This window comes from Sinohyriopsis cumingii, chromosome 13 (genome assembly GCF_028554795.1).
Source record: "Sinohyriopsis cumingii isolate HCF-2022 chromosome 13, ASM2855479v2, whole genome shotgun sequence".
NCBI classification, from domain to species: Eukaryota; Metazoa; Mollusca; class Bivalvia; order Unionida; family Unionidae; genus Sinohyriopsis; species Sinohyriopsis cumingii.
The window spans coordinates 47,149,188-47,171,161 of NC_142973.1; the positions used below are offsets into that span (position 1 = coordinate 47,149,188).

A 21,974-nucleotide genomic window follows, 5' to 3' on the forward strand; every position below is an offset into this window, starting at 1 on the left:
ATACAGTTATACATAGAGACAGACAGATAGATGCGAATGAATCTATGTACCATAAAGGTCCCGAAGAATGTTCATTAAAAGTAAATAAATTAAATGCCTTTTGGTTTCCTCTGCATTCTCTTTATACAGTTTAAACAATACATAACATAAAACAGTTTTCGCATCATATGAACTATATTTTTAACTTTACAATTTTGATTTTGTTTTAACGTTAATTGCTAGGTCTGAATTAATTAGAAACATTCACCACTTACTACCATTCGATTTACACTTTTAAAAACCAGGCTTGTGGATACTCGGAAGACTGGATATCGCCCAAAATGCTCCTTATATTTTCATTTCCTTTGTAAGCTCTATTCAAAGTGTAACTTTGAAACGCATCAGGAAATTGTTGTTGCAAATCACACAAATATTCACACAAATATTCTCTTGCAAACTTTGATTCATATGCTGAACATCGATTGAAACTAACAAATAACGTAATTGTTATCTTTTGTTGTGTAAGGTTGTAAGGAATGGAAAGAAGAAAAAATAAGAACGTCGATTAAAACCAGCAAAGAACATGTGTGCGTGTGCGTGTGTGTGTGCGTGTGTGTGTGTGATTTGGATTTTTAACGTAGCTTTAATAATTTATCAGTCATATCGCTACGATGTCCGCAGTGCGACAGATTATAGTTATGTCTAGCACTGGGGCATCATGCCGCAGACATGTAGCATGATGTCCCACCCAGTCATATTATCCTGACACCAGGCGGACCAGTCCTAACACTAACCTCTTAATGCTGAGCGCGAAGCGAGGCAGCTGTTAGTAGCATTTTGTAAGTCTTTGGTATGACTCGACCGGGGATCAGCAAAGAACGTAATTGGTAGGTTGTGATTTTTCTTGTTGAGAATCTTTATTCTTCTTAAAACATCAAGTCTCAGTTTACCCACTTTCTTGATTTTCTAACCTATTTCACGAAAAGCAACAAGCAAACATCATTAAATGTTGTTGATTGTTACAAATCGTGTGGGAGATATGTATTGGGAATTTGACAATGCTCCTGAACGTACGACTTATTGGAAAAGTATTTTACGTAACAATTGATGAACCTCCTTTAAAACTATTCTAGTGTCCAGATTATGTTTTAAAGTAAGTATATGATACTAGTTTAAGATGATGCGCCAAAGCATATTCACGCCTGAATTTTCAATCAAGTGTTCGGTTCATTAGAAAGCGAAACCATACAAAAGGCATATGGTCAATTAAGTGTTTTATCGTTGCAGTTCAAAGATGAACAAGTAAATCAAATTAGGAAAACTTTGATGTTCAAAAAAATTCACATTTACTCTGCGAATGTATGTCTGTCCATATAATCAGTAAGAATTAAGAATAAAATGTCTTCAGTTAGTTCGCTCTAAAATTGTAAGACATGTTCATGAAACTTGGTCTGTCCTTATTTCAAAATCAACAAATTTCATTTTACTCCCGTTCTCTTATTGTGTGTGTTTGAAGGTGATAAATACCGACTACCACTTGATCAATATCATAAGTAGGTAACATCTTCGGCTAGAGAGTTTATTCTGTTTCTCGGATTTTCAAATGCAACTGTTTCTGCTATAACTATGCATCACCACGGCTCCTGTTCATTCACTGGCTTCGTATGTAACTGCACGTGTTACATTTCCAATAAGTACCATGTGCTTGAAGAGGGTTTCCGTTCTTTTAAATGTTTTGAACGCAACTGATCGTGCAAAAATTGTGATCATCACCATGTCCTGGAAGAGGTCTTCTGCTCTTGCTGAGGAGTATAATGCAGTGTATGGCTTCAGACACCATGTGCGGCCAGTGATTTCTCTCGCTTTAAAGGTTTCAATTGAAATAAATAGTCGCATAATTGCGATTCGAATTCAATTGAATATATTATAATTTTCTTTCTAAGTTATGCTTTCGGTGAAAATAATATCGGTGTTTTCTCGTTGTGTATGTGACATATGTTGGGAAGTTATATTTGTAGTTGTAGATGGCTAGATGATCAACCTGTCTTGCATTTCTTTACCTTTCAGAGATCAATCTTCAGGACTTCAATCAGCCTCAGCTTTCAAAAGTTGACAACCCTATTGAGAATAAATATGCTTGATCAAGTTATATTTACAGTTATACGGTGCAACATTTTGGAATTGTTATCTTCACAGTGCTGTAACAACAATAAGTCATCTTGCAGATGCGGAACGTCGATTGAAACCAAAAAAGAACATAATTGTTAGTTTTAATTTGTAACCTTGTAAAGAATGTAAGAAAGAAAAAAAGATCGACTTTAACCAACAAAGAACGTACTTGTTACATTTGTTTTGCAAGCTTTTAAGGAATGTAAAAGAAAAAAAGAACGTGGACTGAAACCAACATAGATCGTAATTGTTATTTTTTGTTTTGTAAAGTTGTATGGAATATAAAGGAGAAAAACTAAGAACGTCAAATTTAACTAACAAAAAACGAAATTGTTAGTTTTCTTTTGTTGAGAATATTTATTCTTCTTAAAACTTCAGGTCTCTGTTTAACCACTTGCTTGATTTTTCAACTTATTTCTCGAAATACATCGAACAAGCGTCATTAAATCTTGTTGATGTTGCAAAATCGTGTGGGAAATATGTGTTTGGAATTAACAATGCTCCTGAACCCATGCCTTACAGGAAAGGTATTTAACGTAACAATTGATGAATCTCCTTTAAATATATCCTAATGTCCCGATTATTCCCGTTTGCAAGTTTATTTTGTTGTATAATGTCAAATTTAGGAAATCTACTCCTTATTCCATTTCTTTTTCGTTTTAATTTTAATTGATGAATGTTGGTTGTTATATCCAGTGAGGAAACTATTTTTCCTCCACATGGGTCCAAACGAGGAAACTATCCTCAATACACCTAACGTACAAAAATGGTAATTTATGGCCGTTGCACACTTTTCTTTCTCCAAGTATACAGTTTTAAGAGGCTGTAAGTTTGGTCAGTTTTTTCTAGGAAATCATTTGTATCTTTAAAATATGGATAGTGTTTCTGCGCCAAAGTGTTTCGATTAAAACAAATCCGCTCGGCAACACGCTCAGTCTGTCTTGAACAATCTGAAACAATGTGCCACTTGTCCGAACTTCGCTTGGCATAGTCCAGTTCTAGACCGGTTTGTGACTTTTCGGATAAATATAACAATACCTTGGTACTGAATTCGGAATACAGCAGTCGAATTCCCTTGTGTTCAGAAATCTACCTAAACATACTTTTCCAAGACTTCGTCTGATTTCCATTTACTATTCAAAAATATCGTCTGACTTCCATGTTTTCTGCAAGTTTCCGTCTGACTTTTATTTACCTTTTCAAGATTCAATCCGAGTCACATTTCTGTCTCACTTCAAACTGGGTTTGTAATAGGCTGATAATATTGCAAAATCATTTCATTGTAGCTCTAATTCCGAAATGTACTGATGAAAGACATTGGTGGCATTACTTTTACTAGACTTCTTGATTGCCAGAGAATTGTTTTAGCATTAATTTTGCAACTCCCTATTTTATGATTTACTCAGGTTTGAGTTCTGGATAGAAACATCAGGTGTGCTTTTGTTTCGATAGGCAGAAATGCATTTCTGCACATTCTCAGGCATACAGTTCTATGAATGCTATGGCATGCAGTTTAATACATCCTCAATGACAAAATAATTGCTTTTGATTTTTGGATTCACGGGGCATCTATCAAACGAGGGACATTCTGTGTGAGAAACCCCATCTCCTGATGGAAGACTTTAAGTTGTGGCGTTGGCATACAAAACATAAGTGAGCGACAATTAGGTTACAGCGAAAAACGCTAGTACAATTTAGGACCATGCACACATTCTGAACGTAAAAGTACCCTTTCATCGACTTGCAATCAAATGAAGGCCGCCAGCGTCTGTATATATATGGCTCTTAGATCTTTCTACAAGACACATGCAAGTAGAGAAATGGTGTTCATTTCTAAGGAGGTTGTGAATCAAATAAAATCCCTCCTGAATTAGTTTGTAAGCAAGACATTAATGGACGCAATTCGCACTATTGGTACAGTTTTCCTATCCTAAAGTTTGGTGTATTGCTTAGATAAAACCTGCAATCAACTTTGCCTAATGCATCTACTGCAAATATATTTGTTTCGTTTACTATAATATTCAACGCTGGCAGCAAGATCATGTATAATACTAAAGGTTTAGTAAAGAACATGCCAAATATCTGGTACACCAGGATTTCCTGAGGAAAAACTAATGATCTGATCTGAAATCCAAATAAAGATGTTTTCATACAAAATTAATAATCTTACTTTATAATCTACAACCATATACACAATAAGCCTTCAATATGTTATTGATAAAAAAGACATTATTCAGATAGGTCCAATCTCCTACCCGCAATTAAGGAGAAACTTCAATCACACAGTAGAAATACAGTATAGATAACAGTTTGCCTTTTAAAAAAAAAATGATTGTATGTTGTTTACACATATATGTATGTTTGCGTGCGTGCATGTTTGCGCATGAGGATACAGTTTATCTTTCAAACGGTGTAATTGTAGATATAACAGTATGTCGTACATTTATTCTTAATGACGTTGTAGAGTTTTGAAATTGCAGGCTGATTATAGTTCTATTTGTTGTCCTCTGAAATGTAATGAAACCCATGACAGGTTGATCATCTAAACATTTACATCTCCAATGATGACTTTCCTACATATATGACATTGTGCAGGCATAAACTTTGAACTCTTGTGTGATTTCGAACGAGAGAGAGAGAGACAGAGAGAGAGAGAGAGTGCGAGTGAGAGAGAGGGAGAGAGAGAGAGACAGGGAGCGAGAGAGAGAGAGGGAGAGAGAGAGGTCAATGATCGTTTGATACAGTAATCTGTAAATAACACAAAAACATTGTGAATGGGAACTTAGTATCATTCCTTTCAGTCTGGATTTGAAATCAGTTCAATGAAATTCGAGTCAAAGTTGGCTGGAGAAGGTCAAACGTGAAACGAGGTTTACAGACAGACATAAATGTTGAAATAAATTGAAGACATCTCTAAAAGAGTATTCTAGTGTCATAAAGTAAATGATAATAACACGTTCAGTACACTGAAATGTTCTTGTGTTAAAATAATTAAGGGCGATAGGCATCGTCATCCGGATTTAAAGATTAACCTCTAACTGAAAAATGAAGGTTATTACGCTCTTCCTACAGTTCCAATTAGAAACTCCTTATAGACAAGATAAGGATCTGTCCCATTGTAATGGAAAGCTGTTTTGCACCAACATCCATGTTTTTCTCCGGGAAGCGAGGGACACTCAGTGTGAGACATCCAAGCTTCTGATTCAAGGACTGTTCCGATTTCAGTTGTGGAGTTGGCATAAAACACAAAATTGAGCGAAAATTAGACTAGGGCAAAAAGAGTTATTACAAATATTGGATTATGCAAACATTCTAAAATTATATATAAAAAAATTTGCATCGGCCGGGAATCGAACCCGGGCCGCCCGCGTGGCAGGCGAGCATTCTACCACTGAACCACCGATGCACATTATTCCCTTGCTTCGTAAGGGCCTATCTCCCCACCGTGTCTTTACCTTAACTGCCTAATGTCATTTACATGTCTGTGTCATCTAATTCAGTAGGCGTTGATTTATTGATTGACTGCCTATGGGGTTACAATGCATGCTGTTAGAATAAACCGACACAACACATCTCTTTATTTGATTCTGAAACGGCTTAGATTACTTGGATTGAAGCACTTTCTAAATTGGAGACAGCCACATGATTTCTCACTTGCTAGTCTCTTCAAAGGTCTTGTCTGCTTGAATTTCATCTCACATCTATCCACAAGATGCATTTTAGTAGAAAACGGTATTCGTTTTCAAGGAGGTTGTAAATAGAACAAAGTCTATCCGGAATTGGTTTTTAAGCAAAATATTGATGGACGAATTCATAATATTTGTACAGATTTCCTATCATATCTTTAACGAAAGATGAATGTGCTGCTTAGAGAGAACCTAAAACGAACCTTGCCTAATCCACCTACTGGAATTATCTTTTTTGTTGTTGTGAAAATCAACTGTCAAATTAATGGTATGACCGTCGACTAGAATGGCAAATTTGGCTTCCATCGACATACATCAGCATGCATTCATCTTTATGCATAATCCAAGTGTCAAACGGGGACGCCGGCGAATGGAGAATGCTGTTTGATCAACGAATTGTCCAAGGGTCTATCGGCAGCAATTAATATTATGTAGATCTGAAACTCTTGATTATTATCAACAGTAAAATTCAGATGAGTTGGATTTCATTTAGAAGCATGCAAATAAAATATCATTTTAATTCTAAATATGTCTTCGTCATCGGAAATCGACTTTATCTTAAAGCATGTTAGTCTAAACAAAGTCAACTAATTACTTTTCATTTATTACCCACAACAACAATCAGCTTGATTGCATAGTTTCGGTCTTGAATTTAGAGAACCAGTCTGTGTATACAACAATGAATAATGTCATCCATAAATTACATATATTACAAAACACAATCTTCAGAGAAAACTAAGAGAGAAAAAGAAAACACTTTATAGGAACATTAAGTTCCTTCCTATCATCTGATCTTAAATGATGCAAAGATTATTAAAATTCATTAAATTTAGTTTGATCATGGGTCATTTGCGACAGTTTTTTCTCCTTGGAAGAAGGACTTATATGTGTATGTCTCATAGATTTGGGAGATTAGCTTTGAAGCAAACTGAATAGTAAATGATATCAAAAGACTGATATTTCGAAACAATACTATTTGTGCATGAAATGTACACAAGGAAATGAAATATGTACGTTTCATCTATGATATAATCTTTTCATGTGCAAGGATCTGAGTAACAGCAGCGCACTGAAAGCAAGCTGTAGATAAGGTACGGCTCGTATGCAGGACAAATATAAAGGCGGATAATGGCACGATTATTTCCCATGTGAGGCTCGTTGGTCTAGGGGTATGATTCTCGCTTTGGGTGCGAGAGGTCCCGGGTTCAAATCCCGGACGAGCCCACCATTTTGGAAATCAAAGTTAATACTCATTTTGTAGTATCCTGGTAAATGGTTGAAGCAATCTCTCGGGACAGCCATGAATGAAATATTTCATTTTCAATTATTCGTGTAAATGCAATACTTTTGACGGATTGATTTCGGAAACGCTGGTGAATTGTCATTTCTCCAAAACTTGAAATAGGTTTTCATATAGTTAGTCAAGTACAATTAATTGGAAGTTAACTTCCCAGAACCCCATTTACGACTTCAGCTTCAGAGGATGTACGGAAATTCTTGAACAAATATAACTACTGTATGGACCAGTGGATTAGCATAGTTTTTCATTGCACTCTTATCTTCCTCTGAACAAAGTTAACCTCCACACCCATACAGAAAAAGTTTGTTTTAGACATCCTTATCAAAATGTATGCTAATAATTATTTAACTTCTGCCAGTTTTGATTGCATAGTTTCATTCTTGAATTTAGAGAACCAGTTTATGTATACAAGAAAGACTAATCTTAACCACAATTACATATGTCAGAAAACACCATCGTCAGAGAAAACTAAGAGAAAAAAAAAACACTTTATAGTGACACTAAGTTCCTTCTTATCCTATGCAATAATGATTAAAATTCATTAAAATCAGTTTTTCCTTTGGTCATTTGCGACAGTTTTTTTTTGTCCTTGGAATAAGGACTTATATTTGGGTCATTATCTTCATTATTTGGACATAATATCGACAAGTAACTGGAGAAGAAAGCCTGGCGATGAATGTAAAAACAAAAGTAATTTGAAGTTATTCTGTCTTCTTGTTCTGAAGCAAATTGAATAGTTTAATGATGACGAAAGACTAAGATTTTGAAACTTTACTAGTTGTGTATGAAATGTACTCATTCTCAAAAAGGAGCATGCCCATCAAGATATATAGACAGATAAAGCTATCGGTCAATCGATAGATTGATATATAGATATATATTTCATCATTCCAACGAAGGAAGATACCCATCAAGAGAATCAAAATACTTGAACAGGCAATACAATAGACATATAGGCAGACAAACAGGCAGACAGGTTTAAAGTGGATTGACATTGAAACAGACATACAGTTATACATAGAGACAGACAGATAGATGCGACGTTCACTGTTCTGTGAATGATATGGTATGCAGTTTAATACATCCTCAAGGACAACATATTTGGTTTTGGATTTTGGATTCAGGTGGCATCTATCAAACGAGGAACATTCTGTGTGAGAAGCCCCATCTCCTGATGGAAGACTTTCAGTTTGGGCGTTGGCATACAAAACATAAGTGAGCGACAATTAGGTTACAGCGAAAAACGCTAGTACAATTTAGGACCATGCACACATTCTGAATGTAAAAGTATCCTTTCATCGTCTTTAAAACCAAGACAGGTTGATCATCTAGACATTTACATCTCTAACGATGACTTTCCCAGATATGACATTGTGCAGGCATAAACTTTGAACTCTTGTGTGATAACAAGAGAGAGAGAGAGAGAGAGAATGAGAAAGGCAGCGCGAGAGAGAGGAGGGGGGAGAGTGAGGGCAATGCTTGTTTGATACAATAATCTCTAAATAACACAAAATCAACGTGAATGTGAACATATTATCAGTCCTTTCAGTCTGGATTTGAAATCAGTTCAAATAAATTCGAGTCAAAGTTGGCTGGAGAAGGTAAAATGTGAAACGATTTTTACAGACAGACATAAATGTTGAAATAAATTGAAGACATCTCTAAACGAGTATTCTAGTGTCATATATTAAATAATGATAACACGTTCAGTACACTGAAATGTTCTTGTGTTAAAATAATTAATGGCAATAATCATTGTCATCCGGATTTAAAGATTAACCTCATACTGAAAAGAGAAGGTTATTACGCTCTTTCTACAGTTCCAATTAAAAACTCCTTATAGACAAGATAAGGATCTGCCCCAGTGTAATAGAAAGCCGTTTTAGACCAAGTAGTTTTACAATGAACATCCAAGTTTTTTTCCATGAAGTGAGGGACATTCAGTGTGAGATACCATTGCTTCTGATGCAAGGACTGTTCCGATTTCAGTTGTGGAGTTGGCATAAAACACAAAAGTGAACGAAAATTAGACTAGGGCAAAAAGAGCTATTACAAATATTGGATTATCCAAACATTCTAAATTATAAAAAATTCTTGGATCGACCGGGAATCGAACCCGGGCCGCCCGCGTGGCAGGCGAGCATTCTACCACTGAACCATATTAGTCATTTCATTCATAAGGGCCTATCTCCCCACCGTGTCTTTACCTTAACTGCCTAATGTCTTTTACATATCTGTGTCATCTAATTCAGTAGGCGTTGATTTATTGATTGACTGACTATGGGGTTACAATGCATGCTCTTAGAACAAACCGGCACAACACATCTCTTTTTTTGATTCGATGCACTTTCTACATTGGAGACAGCCACATGATTTCTCACTTGCCAGTCTCTTCAAAGGTCTTGTCCGCTTGAATTTCATCTCACATCTATCTAAAAAATGCATTTTAGTAGATAACGGTATTCGTTTTCAAGGATGTTGTAAATAGAACAAAGTCTATCCGGAATTGGTTTGTAAGCAAAATATTAATGGACGAATTAATAATATTTGTACAGATTTCCTATCATATCTTTAACGAAAGATTAATGTGCTGCTTACAGATAACCTAAAACGAACCTTACCTAATCCACCTAATGGAATTATGTTTGTTTCTTTTGAAAATCAACTGTCAAACTAAGATTTTGAAACTTTACTAGTTGTGCATGAAATGTACTCATTCAAAAAAAGGAGCATGCCCTTCAAGATATATAGACAGATAAAGCTATCGGTGAATCGATAGATTGATACATAGATATCTATTTAATCATTCCAGTGAAGGAAGATACCCGTCAAGAGAATCAAAATACTTGAACAGGCAATACAAAATAGATATAGGCAGACAAACAGCCAGACAGGTTTACAATGGATTGAGATTGAGACAGACATACAGTTATACATAGAGACAGACAGATAGATGCGAATGTATCTATGTACCATAATGGTCCCGAAGAATGTTCATTAAAAGTAAATAAATTAAATGCCTTTTGGTTTCCTCTGCATTCTCTTTATACAGTTTAAACAATGCATCACATAAAACATGGTTTACGCATCATATGAACTATATTTTTAACTTTACAATTTTGATTTTGTTTTAACGTTAATTGCTAGGTCTGAATTAATTAGAAACATTCACCACTTACTGCCATTCGATTTACACTTTTAAAAACCAGGCTTGTCGATACTCGGAAGATTGGATCTCGCCCAAAATGCTCCTTATATTTTCATTTCCTTTGTAAGCTCTATTCAAAGTGTAACTTTGAAACGCATCAGGAAATTGTTGTTGCAAATCACAAAGGTATTCTCTTGCAAACCACCGATGCGCATTATTCCTTTCATTCATAAGGGCCTATCTCCCCACCGTGTCTTTACCTTAACTGCCTAATGTCATTTACATGTCTGTGTCATCTAATTCAGCAGGCGTTTAGTCTACCATTTTCTGTTAAATGGCTTGTCAAGTGGTCAAATGCAGGAATAGGTTGCAGATGTACCTTAGATATCTTCTGATTGGGATTTTCTGCCATTTGACAAATGTGACAAGATATATAGTACTTATAAACATCACTTTTAATTGTCGGCAAATAAAATGATTCAGGATCTTGTGATAAATCTTATTTACACCAAAATGACCAACTTAATCAGTTTTATGGGCTAGACTATGCATGTTCTGTCTATATGACTTAGGAACAATTTGTTTGTTCAATGACCACTCATCACAAGCAGGTACATCAGGTATCTCCATTTTCTCATAATGACACCATTTTTCACAAAGTAACAAACTGGTACATGCTGTTTCTTTAATTTCTAAAACCCAGTTTTGTGTCTTCTCTGAGGAATAGTACTTGGGGGCCTATAACTCACATTACAATGACTTGCATGCTTATAAAGTAGCTGTTACGTTCTGCTAGGATCTTACAACTGCGGTCAGAAATTGGTTAGTGGTTTCTATTATTCTGTGAAGAAACTAACTTACTTATGAATCTCTCTCTCTCTCTCTCTCTCTCTCTGCTTAGTGATTAAGACATTTAAATTATGGAATTTACCTTATCCATTGTTCCAAGGCACATACATTAGGGATAAGAGGCCAAAGTTAAAATTTCATCTCAGGTTCATAAATATAATAGTTTTGTGAAGGTCAAAGTATCAGAAATAACAAATTAGCAAATAAAATAAAATCCTTTTAATGTTTTTCTGCTCATACCAAGTGCAAACAACTTTTTTATTTCCCGCAAAATAAATTCTCCAAACAGTGAGCATTTTTGTACAGTGTATATATTGAATACAGATCCAGTAATGGAATGTTTTTGGAGATAAATTCTTTAGACAGACACAAGGGAATATAACCTGACTGTTCTGGAGTCATAATTTACAAATGTATGTGGTAAACAAAAGGTAATGTGTCTTGGCCAATCCAGAATTTACAGTTTTAATTCCTCAGAATTGGCAGTGATGAGTGTATGTCCAATCCAAAAGCCAGATTGTGTGAAAGCTTGTTTCATTCATGTTTTAGTCATGTGAAAGTGAAAAACAAAAGGGATTGGCAAATAAATCTGTCAGAACAATGTAACAAGACAATCCAGGTATGTGTTCCTTATAACTGCCTACCCCTATGATAATTTTTGTTTCAGACTAATTCATCTAACAATATTGTTTTTATGAATGTCGGTTTAAATTAAACTTTTTTTTCTCTTATATTTCCTATGAAAAGTTAAACATAGGACTGTATATTGTTTTTATTTATTTATTTTGCTTTATTGCATAGTTGTATTGTACTGATATTTTTTGTGTCATGACAATATTAACTTATATTTTAAACAGGATAAAATAATGATAAAATCACAGGCAAATGAAGACGTTTATGTGGGGTGTAAGGGTGTTGGATGCTACAACAGCCTGAGCTGTGACTAGCCTTAAAATCTTTACGAGATGTTTAGAAAATTATGGGGGGGGGGGTTTATTCTTCTAACAGAAAACAATCACACCTGTAGAAGATACATGTATAAATTTGTATTAATCTTTTTTAACTACCACAGTAATTTCATATCCAAATGTATCAAGCACTTTTAGTACTGGACTGTAGCAGTAATAATACAAACAAATTGAGCTGGTTATTGGTAGCGGTATCAATGTTATTTATATTCAATATATTTTTATAATTGCTACCAAAGGAGTCTGATCAGTCATCTTATCTGTACTATAAATATCGCTTCATATATGGATGAATACGGTTTTAAATGATTTAAAAATGTAGTTTCCAGTTTGATATCTGTCGAAATAAAGCATCTCTTAATTGTATGGTACTGTTCTTTATGTTTACATATAGAAAATATATTTCATACTCTTAGAATTTCTTTTCTTATATAATGAAATAAGTTCATATTTTTGTAGCATGTATGCTTTGTATGTGATGTCCTTGTTTCAAGTCATTTGCCTCTTGCTATTGTATTGGAACTGAAGATTTAAAATGAAATTGGAGATATGATATACTTGTCACAGACAACTAGTGACAATACTTGCTGGCTACTGCATAATCATCCATGCCATATATAAGAATTCTGTATAATTTGACTATTTACCTTACTTTTTGTTATATATATATATATATATATATATATATATATATATATATATATATATATATATATATATATATATATAAAGTGCCACTGTCAACTGCAGATTAACAGTAAAATTTAATTACATAGGGTTGGGAGAATAAACAAAATCCTCATCTCTGTAATGTACTCTCGATCGATCGATCGAATAAAGAAGAAATGAAAGTATGGCCTCGAGGTGCAATTATCTGCACTTTGCTCAAACCTTACGAGGTCTTTACTGCTACACAAAGCAGAATTTGCACTGCACTCTAAAATAATATATATGCTCTAAACTGATAACATTGTGAATAAGAATAAATAAACAAATTAGGGCCTTAAATCTTGCTTGTAAGCGGCTACCCTATTCTGCGGTAGCGGTAAATTAAACAGACAAAATGTTCAAATAAAATGGGGTGGGAATGGTCAGCTAAATATAACGTTGTGTAAATACGTCTGTTTGTATACAATTTGATACATTTAAATTGTTTTGTGCTACTTGCAGGTCACCTCTCTTCCGAATGTTAATACTCTGAGACATCAGCTGCTGTAATTTAATTCGAATGATATTTTAAATAAGATGCCCAAACATGCAGTGAGGTGGTATAACCTCTTGTTGCTAGGGTCAGGGGAGTAGTTTTATTGCAAGAAATTGATGTGTCACAGCGCCATCTGTTGTCATAATGAGGCATTATTTTATGCTAACTTCCTTGATTCTAACTTGCAACATGCTTGATGCTACATTATAATCATGATTTTAGAAGGTGGAATTTGTGTAACTTGTGATACAGCAAGTTTATAAATAGAATGTTAAAACTTTTGATAACTAACACAGCATTTGCCATACGACAAACTGCAGAATCAATTAAATAGTAGGCAAATTGCAATATACAAGGACGCAGAAGGAAAGTAGATCTAGGCACTTTCAAGCAGCCATTTACAGCTTGCATCAATGAAGAATAGAAAATTCATGACTAGAATGATGAATGTAGCACTTGCAAGCAGCTATTGACACTAATGCAGAAGGAAAGTAGCACTTGCAAACTGCCACGTACAATTTGCATCAATGAAAATACAACATACATTGATAGAATTGGAAGTAGCACTTGCAAGCAGCCATTTACAATAATGCATCAAGGAAGATTAGAAAATACATGTATAGAATTATGGTAATCCCCTTCTATAAAACAAGACTCTACTAGTTGTTCGCAACAGACACACACCCTTATCGACGTAGTAATTAATTCGCATCTAAGTACACAGTAACGGCATATAGAGGTTATTATAATGAGTTAAACATATAAAGAATAATATCACACGCGTTAGATAATTTTAATTCATACTCTAGTGAGATGTATTTAGGATATTGCCTGTTTGATTGTGCGGATGTGTATCTTCCTTCTTGAGAATGAGTAAATCTGTTTATCTCCCCAAATAGCTATTCGACTCTCTCTCCCAATATATATATATATATATATATATATATATATATATATATATATATATATATATATATATATATCGTACTAATTTCTAAAATATGTTGATTGACCTAGTGACCTAATGGGCATCTTCATTTGTGATTGTGCGAATGAGTAAAGCATTTACATGTAAATAAAGTTTTCATTAATGTTCTGACAAACATCCACGTCGAAATTCCACTAACAAACTTTATTCGTGGTACTTGACTGTCTGATTAATTCTTTCTTTTTTTAAGCAAATAAAATACGAGTACAATCTTGCAGGAATACCAAAATGAATACATTTATTTTTTTTATATTGACAATAACGTACTTTATGCCTGGCTGTTGTTAAAAATGATCTCAACAATTTATTAGGAAGCTACAGACAAAAAAGTTTGTATAAAAAAAAAAAAAATTACCGGGCTCGTCCAGGATTTGAACCCGGGACCTCTCGCACCCTAAGCGAGAATCATACCCCTAGACCAACGAGCCTATTATGACAAAACGTGTTCCATTTTCTTCCTTCGTATTTGACCTGCATTCCAGCCGCTATATTATCAACAGATAGATACGGGCGAACAACTGTTGCTTATTTTTTCAATGTGTCTTAAAGTTTCAGCACCAGTTTCACTCTCGTCAATTTCCAAAGAATCTAGTCTCATTTTATAACCTGTTGCAAATTCCATACGCTGAAATCGCTATATTGGCGTGTCTTTCTTTTTTTTTTGTTTTTTATTGTTTGTTTTTTTTTTTTTTGTCTTCTAGTGATATGACAATTACCGATACATGTTTTATTGCCATGCAGTACCTGCTGCTACTTTGATGATGGTCATGATTTCAGACGCAATTTTATACTCAAATACGTAAAAGTGAATGTACTATTTTCAAATATGGAAGAATCAGAATCCGTCTAAATAGACACCGCCACATTTGTCCTTTAAGATAACAATCTTGCTGAACTATGACTTTGTTCTGTTAAAGGCTATAATAAAAATAAGCAAACGACAATCATCTTGCCTCCTGAAAACAAATATGTGTTAATTTTATTTAATGAACTTTTCAATTTCCATGTTTACTTTTCAGTGCAAAAGAGGAATATTCAATCTCCATAACCCTCCTATTTAAATCATTTTAAGCACGTCAGATATGCCAGCAGCTAAATGGGAGAATGTAAATCAGTTGACGAGAATAAATTAAAATGCATACGAATGTTGCAATGAAAGTTGACGGTGCCTATCAATCACAGGGTAGAATCAAACAGCTACAGGAGACTTGAGTCAAAAAGTTCATTCTAGTGCAGATAGGCATTGCCTATATTAGTAAAAATACAAGTGTTGCGGGGGGGGGGTAAAAAAAATAGTCGTCGTTCGTGCACGTCTTCTTTCTGATACTAGCATAATTTGAGATACGGAAGACATGCGATGACGAAGACTCAATTAGTTTAACAATTATATTTTGGTTACATACTTCGTAATGAAAACTAACCCTATAAATTATTACTATTGTTATACTGCAGCTTTTTGGATCTATAATGCTGCCACTAGATTTTATTTTCAAATATACTTTAACCCCGAATTGGTAAGGAGGATAACATAAATTCGCTCGTTAAATCGTAATCCACATTCACGGCCATCCTGGCATGCTATCAGGTTTATGCGTGACGGCGCGCAGATTTGTATCGATGGCTGCAAAATTTCCCATTCTTGTGCACTGTCATAACAATAATTTCACATCTGATTTTCCCAGTTACATACTTATGTGTATTAGGCACATAAGCAATTATCCTTTCGGGTTCTCTCCAAGAATATCAATCTTTAGGAAAGGACGACTGAAACGAAAGCGTGTATGGTCTTCATGATTATCTAAAATAACCGAACATGTTTGTATCTAGATCTGAATCGCTTCCTATCTTTTCATCAAATTTATTTCGCATCTTTAGCGACTTTTGCATGGAAAAAGACTTAATTCCATTACACTTGCATAAAATAGAGAGGCCTAAATTTGTATGTTCTTACTCTAATAATGATACACAACGATACTAATATATAGTCACGTTTCGAGTTCGACACTTCATTGTACACTTTGAAAGGCAAAGACGGATTATAGATAACAGCAAAATGTCGTTCTCTTGACCCATTTAAGTCTTGTTTTGGAGGAAGCATTTTGTTAACTGTACTGGATTAAAATCCCAGACGAACCCATTTCCTTTAGTACACATGTACAAAGCTTTGACCTCGTATCTATGCAAATTATTGAGGCCATTTAAAGAAACACGCGTCAAATGTTTTCTTGTCATTGGTTTCACTACTTGATTTGAGAATTCCTGGCAAAATGTACCAGTTTTTTCAGTTTTAAATTGCCCATTCGGTCATGTATAGAACACAATATGCTTCGATGGAGGCAGTCAAGTATCATTAGTGAATTTTGTTGATTTACACAAAAATGTAGACGTTTAGACAATCAAGATTATTCAACAGGCGATGCAATAGACAGATAGGCGGACAGACAGGCAAGTAGGTATACAGATAGATATGAAGATAGACAGGCACTGAGACAAATATTGTTGGTTGAATATATGTACCTAATGAACCCTCATAATGTTTGTAACACGAAGTAATTTTGCTTGAAGAAAGAAATATAAAACATACAAGTAAACTTTGACAAGACTACAAGGAAATGTTATATCGTCTGTGGAATTAAAATATGATTTTTCAACTCATGAACCCAGAATTAGAAGGGTTTGGAGATTTCATTTGTAGCGCTGGCATACAAAAGGAAAGTGAGCTACAATTACACTACCGCAAACTTTTGGTGCTATCATGGGCTATGCTCACATTGTTATTAGTAAAATATTTATGCATCGGCCGTGAATCTAATCCGGGCCACCGGCGTGGCAGGAGAGCATTCTACCACTGAACCACCGATGCACACATAACCTTTCGTTTGTAAGCGAATATCGGCCGATCGTTTCTTTATAACAACTGCCTAATGTCACTTACATGTCAGAGTTGTCTAATTCACTGAGCGTTGATTTTATTGACTTTGTGCTTAAGGGTCAATGCTTGCTACTAGAACAAACCGATACAATATTTTTTTTTTGCAGTTTTTATCCGTGGCGATAAATGGTTCACAAACAATTTCCATTTTGGTGACAGAAACATTCTTTCTCACTTGCATGCATTTTCATCAGATTCTCTACCGCTCCGGTGGCCTAGTGGTTAGAGCGTCCGCTTCGGATGCGGGAGGTCGTGGTTTCGATCCCCGGCCGAGTCATACCAAAGACTTACAAAAATGATACTAACAGCTGCCTCGCTTGGCGCTTAGCATTAAGAGGTTAGTGTTGGGACTGGTCAGTCTGGTGTCAGGATAATGTGACTGGGTGAGACATCGTGCTACATGTCTGCGCCATGATGCCCCAGCTCTAGACATCACTATAAACTGCCACATTGCAGACATCGTAGCGATATGACTGAAAAATTGTTAAAGCAACGTTAAAAATCTAAATTACACACACACATTAGATTCCCTTGCATGAAATTCAGTTAAGTAATTAACAATATGCCCATAAACGCAATAAAATCATTCCAGGGATGTCGTCTATAAATCAACCGTAGTACAGTTATCAGCATGCCCGCCTCCAAAACAAGATTTAAAAGGATGAAGAGAACGACATCTTGCTACTTTCTATAATCTGTCGTTGTCTATCAAAACGTACGATGTAGTGTCGAACTCGAAACAACGCCATATTAGAATCGTTGTATATCATTATTAGAGTAAGAAAAAACAATTGTAGGGCTCTCCATTTTCTGCAAGTGTAATGGCAATCGTTTTTTTTTTCTTCCCAAGAAAAAAGTCGTTGAAGAAGTGAAATGGATTTAATGAAAAGATAGGAAGCAATCAAAAGGTGTAAAGAAACGTGTTCTTTTATTTTATATGTTAACGTACATAATACGGGCTTTCGTTTCAGCTGTACTATCCAGAAGATGGATGTGCTGTTTGGAGGAAACCAGAAACGAACATTGCTTATGCGCCTAATACAAATATGTTTGTTCCTTTTGAAAATCAACTGTACAACTATTGTAAAGACAGTTTCCTAGAATAGGACGTTTAGCCTCCATCGTTACAAATCTACATGCAGACACGCATAAACCTGATACCATACCAGGATGCCCGTGAATGTGGATTATTATTTAATGATCGAGTTCTTGTGATCCTCCTTATGAATTCGGGTTTAAGTATATTTGAAAATAAAATCTATTGGCAGCAATTAATATTACGTAGATCCAAATGGCTGCATTATAGATTCAAAAAGCAACATTATAACTGTGAACAGTAATATTTAATAGCGTTGTTGTCTATTGCGAAACATGTCGCCAAAATATCATTATTAAACGAAACGATTCTTCGTCATCGCAAGTTTTCCGTATCTCAAAGTATGCTAGTATCAGAAAGAAGACGTGCACGAACGACAACTCTTTTTTTTTACCCCCAGCAACACTCGTATATTTCCTAATGTGGGCGATGTCTATCTGCACTAGACGGAACCTTTTGACTAGAATCTCTTGTAGCTGCTTTGTTCTACCCTGTGATTGATATGCACCGTCAACTTTCATTGCAATATTCATATGCATATTAATTTAATCTAGGCAATGGATTTACATTCTCTCGTGTTGCTTCTAGCACTTCTAAACTAGGACAATACTTAGGAATTAATGTCTGGCGTGATAAAAATTATGTAAATACGAGGATTATACAAATTAGTTTTGATTCTTGTTTTTTAGGGAGCGTGTTGTTAACTGTAATGAATTCGATTTACAGACTACATCCTTGGGATGAGTTTATTTCGTTTACGGGAATTTAATTACAGGTACTTTCTTAACTGAATTTCATGCAAGGGAATCTGTTCAAGATGCATGCAAGTGAGAAAGAATGTTGTTGCCACCAATATTGAAATTGTTTTTGCACCATTTATCGACGCGGTTTCAAAACTTCTAAAAATATGTTTTGTGTGGGTTTATTCTAGTACCATGCATTGTGACCCTTAGGCACTCAATAAATAAATCAACGCCTAGTGAATTAGATTTCACAGACATACTAATGACATTAGGCAGTTGAGGTAAAGAAATGGTCGAACGATACACGAATAGAAACAATTATTTAATATGAGCATCGGTGGTTCTGTGGTAGAATGCTCGCGGCCCGGGTTCGATTCCCGGCCGATGCAATAATATTTTACTGATGAGAATATGATGTATTTCAATATTCCTTTTGTGCATTGAAAAGTAACGATGAAATTGAAACGCCCATTATAGTGCCAACTTCTGCGGCAGTTAAAATATGATATTGAAATGCACAATGAAGATTTTCAAATAATTTATTAACGCGATCCCGCTTATATCGTGATGTCATTCTTTGGTTCCCGAGCATCGCGTTATAACGGGTTTTACCTGTAGGTTGTTTGAGAGAGAATAATTATAGGAAGGGCAGATAAACTCAAACTATCCTGTGTGTATGTGCGGACAATATAAGACAATCAACAATTATACATTAAATTAGATAACAACGTAATAAATGTCTACTTTTTCTCATATATTTTACAGAAGATCACGCCAAAGAGAAGATCTATAAACAAAATAGTGGAGATATCATGACCAGACGGTTAGTAACAATTTAACTAAAATTCAGCATCTGATGCATTTATTTTCTCAATGTGTCTTACAAAAGCTTCATCACCAGTTTCATTTTCGTCAATTTCCAAACAATCTCGTCTCATTTTATAACCTGTTGCAAAATCCATACGCTGCAATCTCTATACCGACGAGTTTTGTCTTCTAGTGATATGACAATTACCGATACATGTTTTACTGCCATGCAGTACCTGCTGCTACTTTGATGATGGTCATGATTTCAGACGCAATTTTATACTCAAATACGTAAAAATGAATGTACTATTTTCAAATATGGAAGAATCAGAATCCGTCTAAACAGACACCGCCATATTTGTCCTTTAAGATAATAATCTTGCTAAAGAATGACTTTGTTCTGTTAAACGATAAAATAAAAATAAGCAAATAATAATCAGCTTGCTAATTGCAAATAAATATGTTCGTTTTCCAATGCAAAAGAGGTATATTCCATTTTTACACTCCTACTATTTACAGCATTTTAAGCATAACAAATATATTAATTCATAAGTATTGTCATACTTTAGAAGTCCTAGAAGCAACAGGGGAGAACGCAAATCAATTGACGAGGTTATATTAAAATGCCTACGAATGTTGCAATGAAAGCTGACGGTGCCTATCAATCACATGGTAGAATAAAACAGCTACAGGAGACTCGAGGCACGGGGTTCATTCTAGTGCAGATAGACATTGCCTACATTAGGAAATGCACAATTATAATGCAGCTTTTTGGATTTATAATACAGAAATCGATGTATTATTAATTGCTACCAATAGATTTTTTATTTCATATATACTTAAACCCGAACTGATAAGGAGAATCACACAAATTCAATCATTAAATAATAATCCACATTCACGGTCATCCTGGCATGTTACCAGGTTTATGCATGACTGCATGCAGATTTATATCGATGGATGCAAAACTCCCATTCTAGTTCATTGTCTTACAAGAGTTTTGCAGTTCATTTTCAAAAGAAACAAACACAATTGTATTAGGCGCATTATCAATCTTCGTTTCGGGTTTGCTCCGAGCAGCACATCAATCTTTAGGAAAGGACACCTGAAAGGAAAGTCTGTATGACGTGCATTAATATCTAAAATAAGAGAACATGTTTCTTGACACCTTTTAATTGCTTCCTATCTTTACATCAAATTCATTTTGCATCTTCAACGACTTTTTCAGGGGGAAAAACTGATTGCCATTACACTTGCAGAAAATGGAGAGCCCTACAATCGTTTGTTTTCACACCAATAATGATGTGCAACGACACTAATATGGTTATGTTTCTAGTTCGACACTACATTGTACATTTTGATAGACGAAGACGGATTATAGAAAATAGCAAGATGTCGTTCTCCTGACACTTTTATATCTTTTTGGGAGGCGGCATGCTGTAATCTGTACTGAGTTTGATTGATAGACGACATCCTTACGATGGTTTTATTGTGTTTATGGGCGTGTTGTTGCTTACTTATCTGAATTTCATGAAAGGGAATATGATGAAGATGCATGCAAGTGAGAAAGAATGTAGCTGTCACCAATATGGAAATTGTTTGTACACCATTTATCGTCAGAGATTCAAATCTACAAAACTAAATGTTGCATCGGTTTGTTCTAGTAGCATGTATTGTGACCCTTAGGCAGTCAATCAATAAATCAACGCCATGGGAATTAGATGACAGACTTTTGAGTGACATTAGGCAGTTGAGGTAAAGAAACGATCATCCATATGCGCTTACGAACGATGAGTACTATGTGTATTGGTGGTTCAGTGGTAGAATGCTTGCCTGCCACGCAGACGGCCCGGGTTCTATTCCCGGCCGGTGCATTGCCTAGAGGGATGTCTACATTTTTGTGTAAATCAATAAAGTTTATTAATGATACTTGACTGCCTCCATCGAAGCATATTGTGTTCTATACGTGACCGAATGGGCAATTTAAAACTGAAATACTGGTACATTTTGCCAGGAATTCTCAAATCAAGTAATGAAACCAACGACAAGAAAACATTTCTTTACATGGCCTCAATAATTTGCATAGATACGAAGTAAAAGCTTTG

The 21,974-nt window shown here is 35.1% G+C and overlaps 1 long non-coding RNA gene and 4 other non-coding genes across 5 annotated transcripts in view; 2 read left to right on the top strand and 3 right to left on the bottom strand.

Annotated features, from left to right (window-relative positions):
* Nucleotides 1-1,976: 1,976 nt before the first annotated feature.
* The window catches only part of LOC149785439 (uncharacterized), a 36,222-nt gene continuing 16,224 nt past the window's right edge, over nucleotides 1,977-21,974 (bottom strand). The window contains exon 3 of the long non-coding RNA XR_016413507.1: nucleotides 1,977-2,097. This is a non-coding gene — a long non-coding RNA (uncharacterized LOC149785439). The remainder of the gene's footprint in view (nucleotides 2,098-21,974) is intronic.
* Nucleotides 5,484-5,554, bottom strand: Trnag-gcc (transfer RNA glycine (anticodon GCC)). Its single transcript has one exon. It is a non-coding gene; the product is annotated as a tRNA-Gly (tRNA).
* Nucleotides 6,987-7,058, top strand: Trnap-ugg (transfer RNA proline (anticodon UGG)). The gene has a single exon. It is a non-coding gene; the product is annotated as a tRNA-Pro (tRNA).
* On the bottom strand, nucleotides 14,648-14,719 carry Trnap-agg (transfer RNA proline (anticodon AGG)). Its single transcript has one exon. It is a non-coding gene; the product is annotated as a tRNA-Pro (tRNA).
* Nucleotides 21,673-21,743, top strand: Trnag-gcc (transfer RNA glycine (anticodon GCC)). Its single transcript has one exon. It is a non-coding gene; the product is annotated as a tRNA-Gly (tRNA).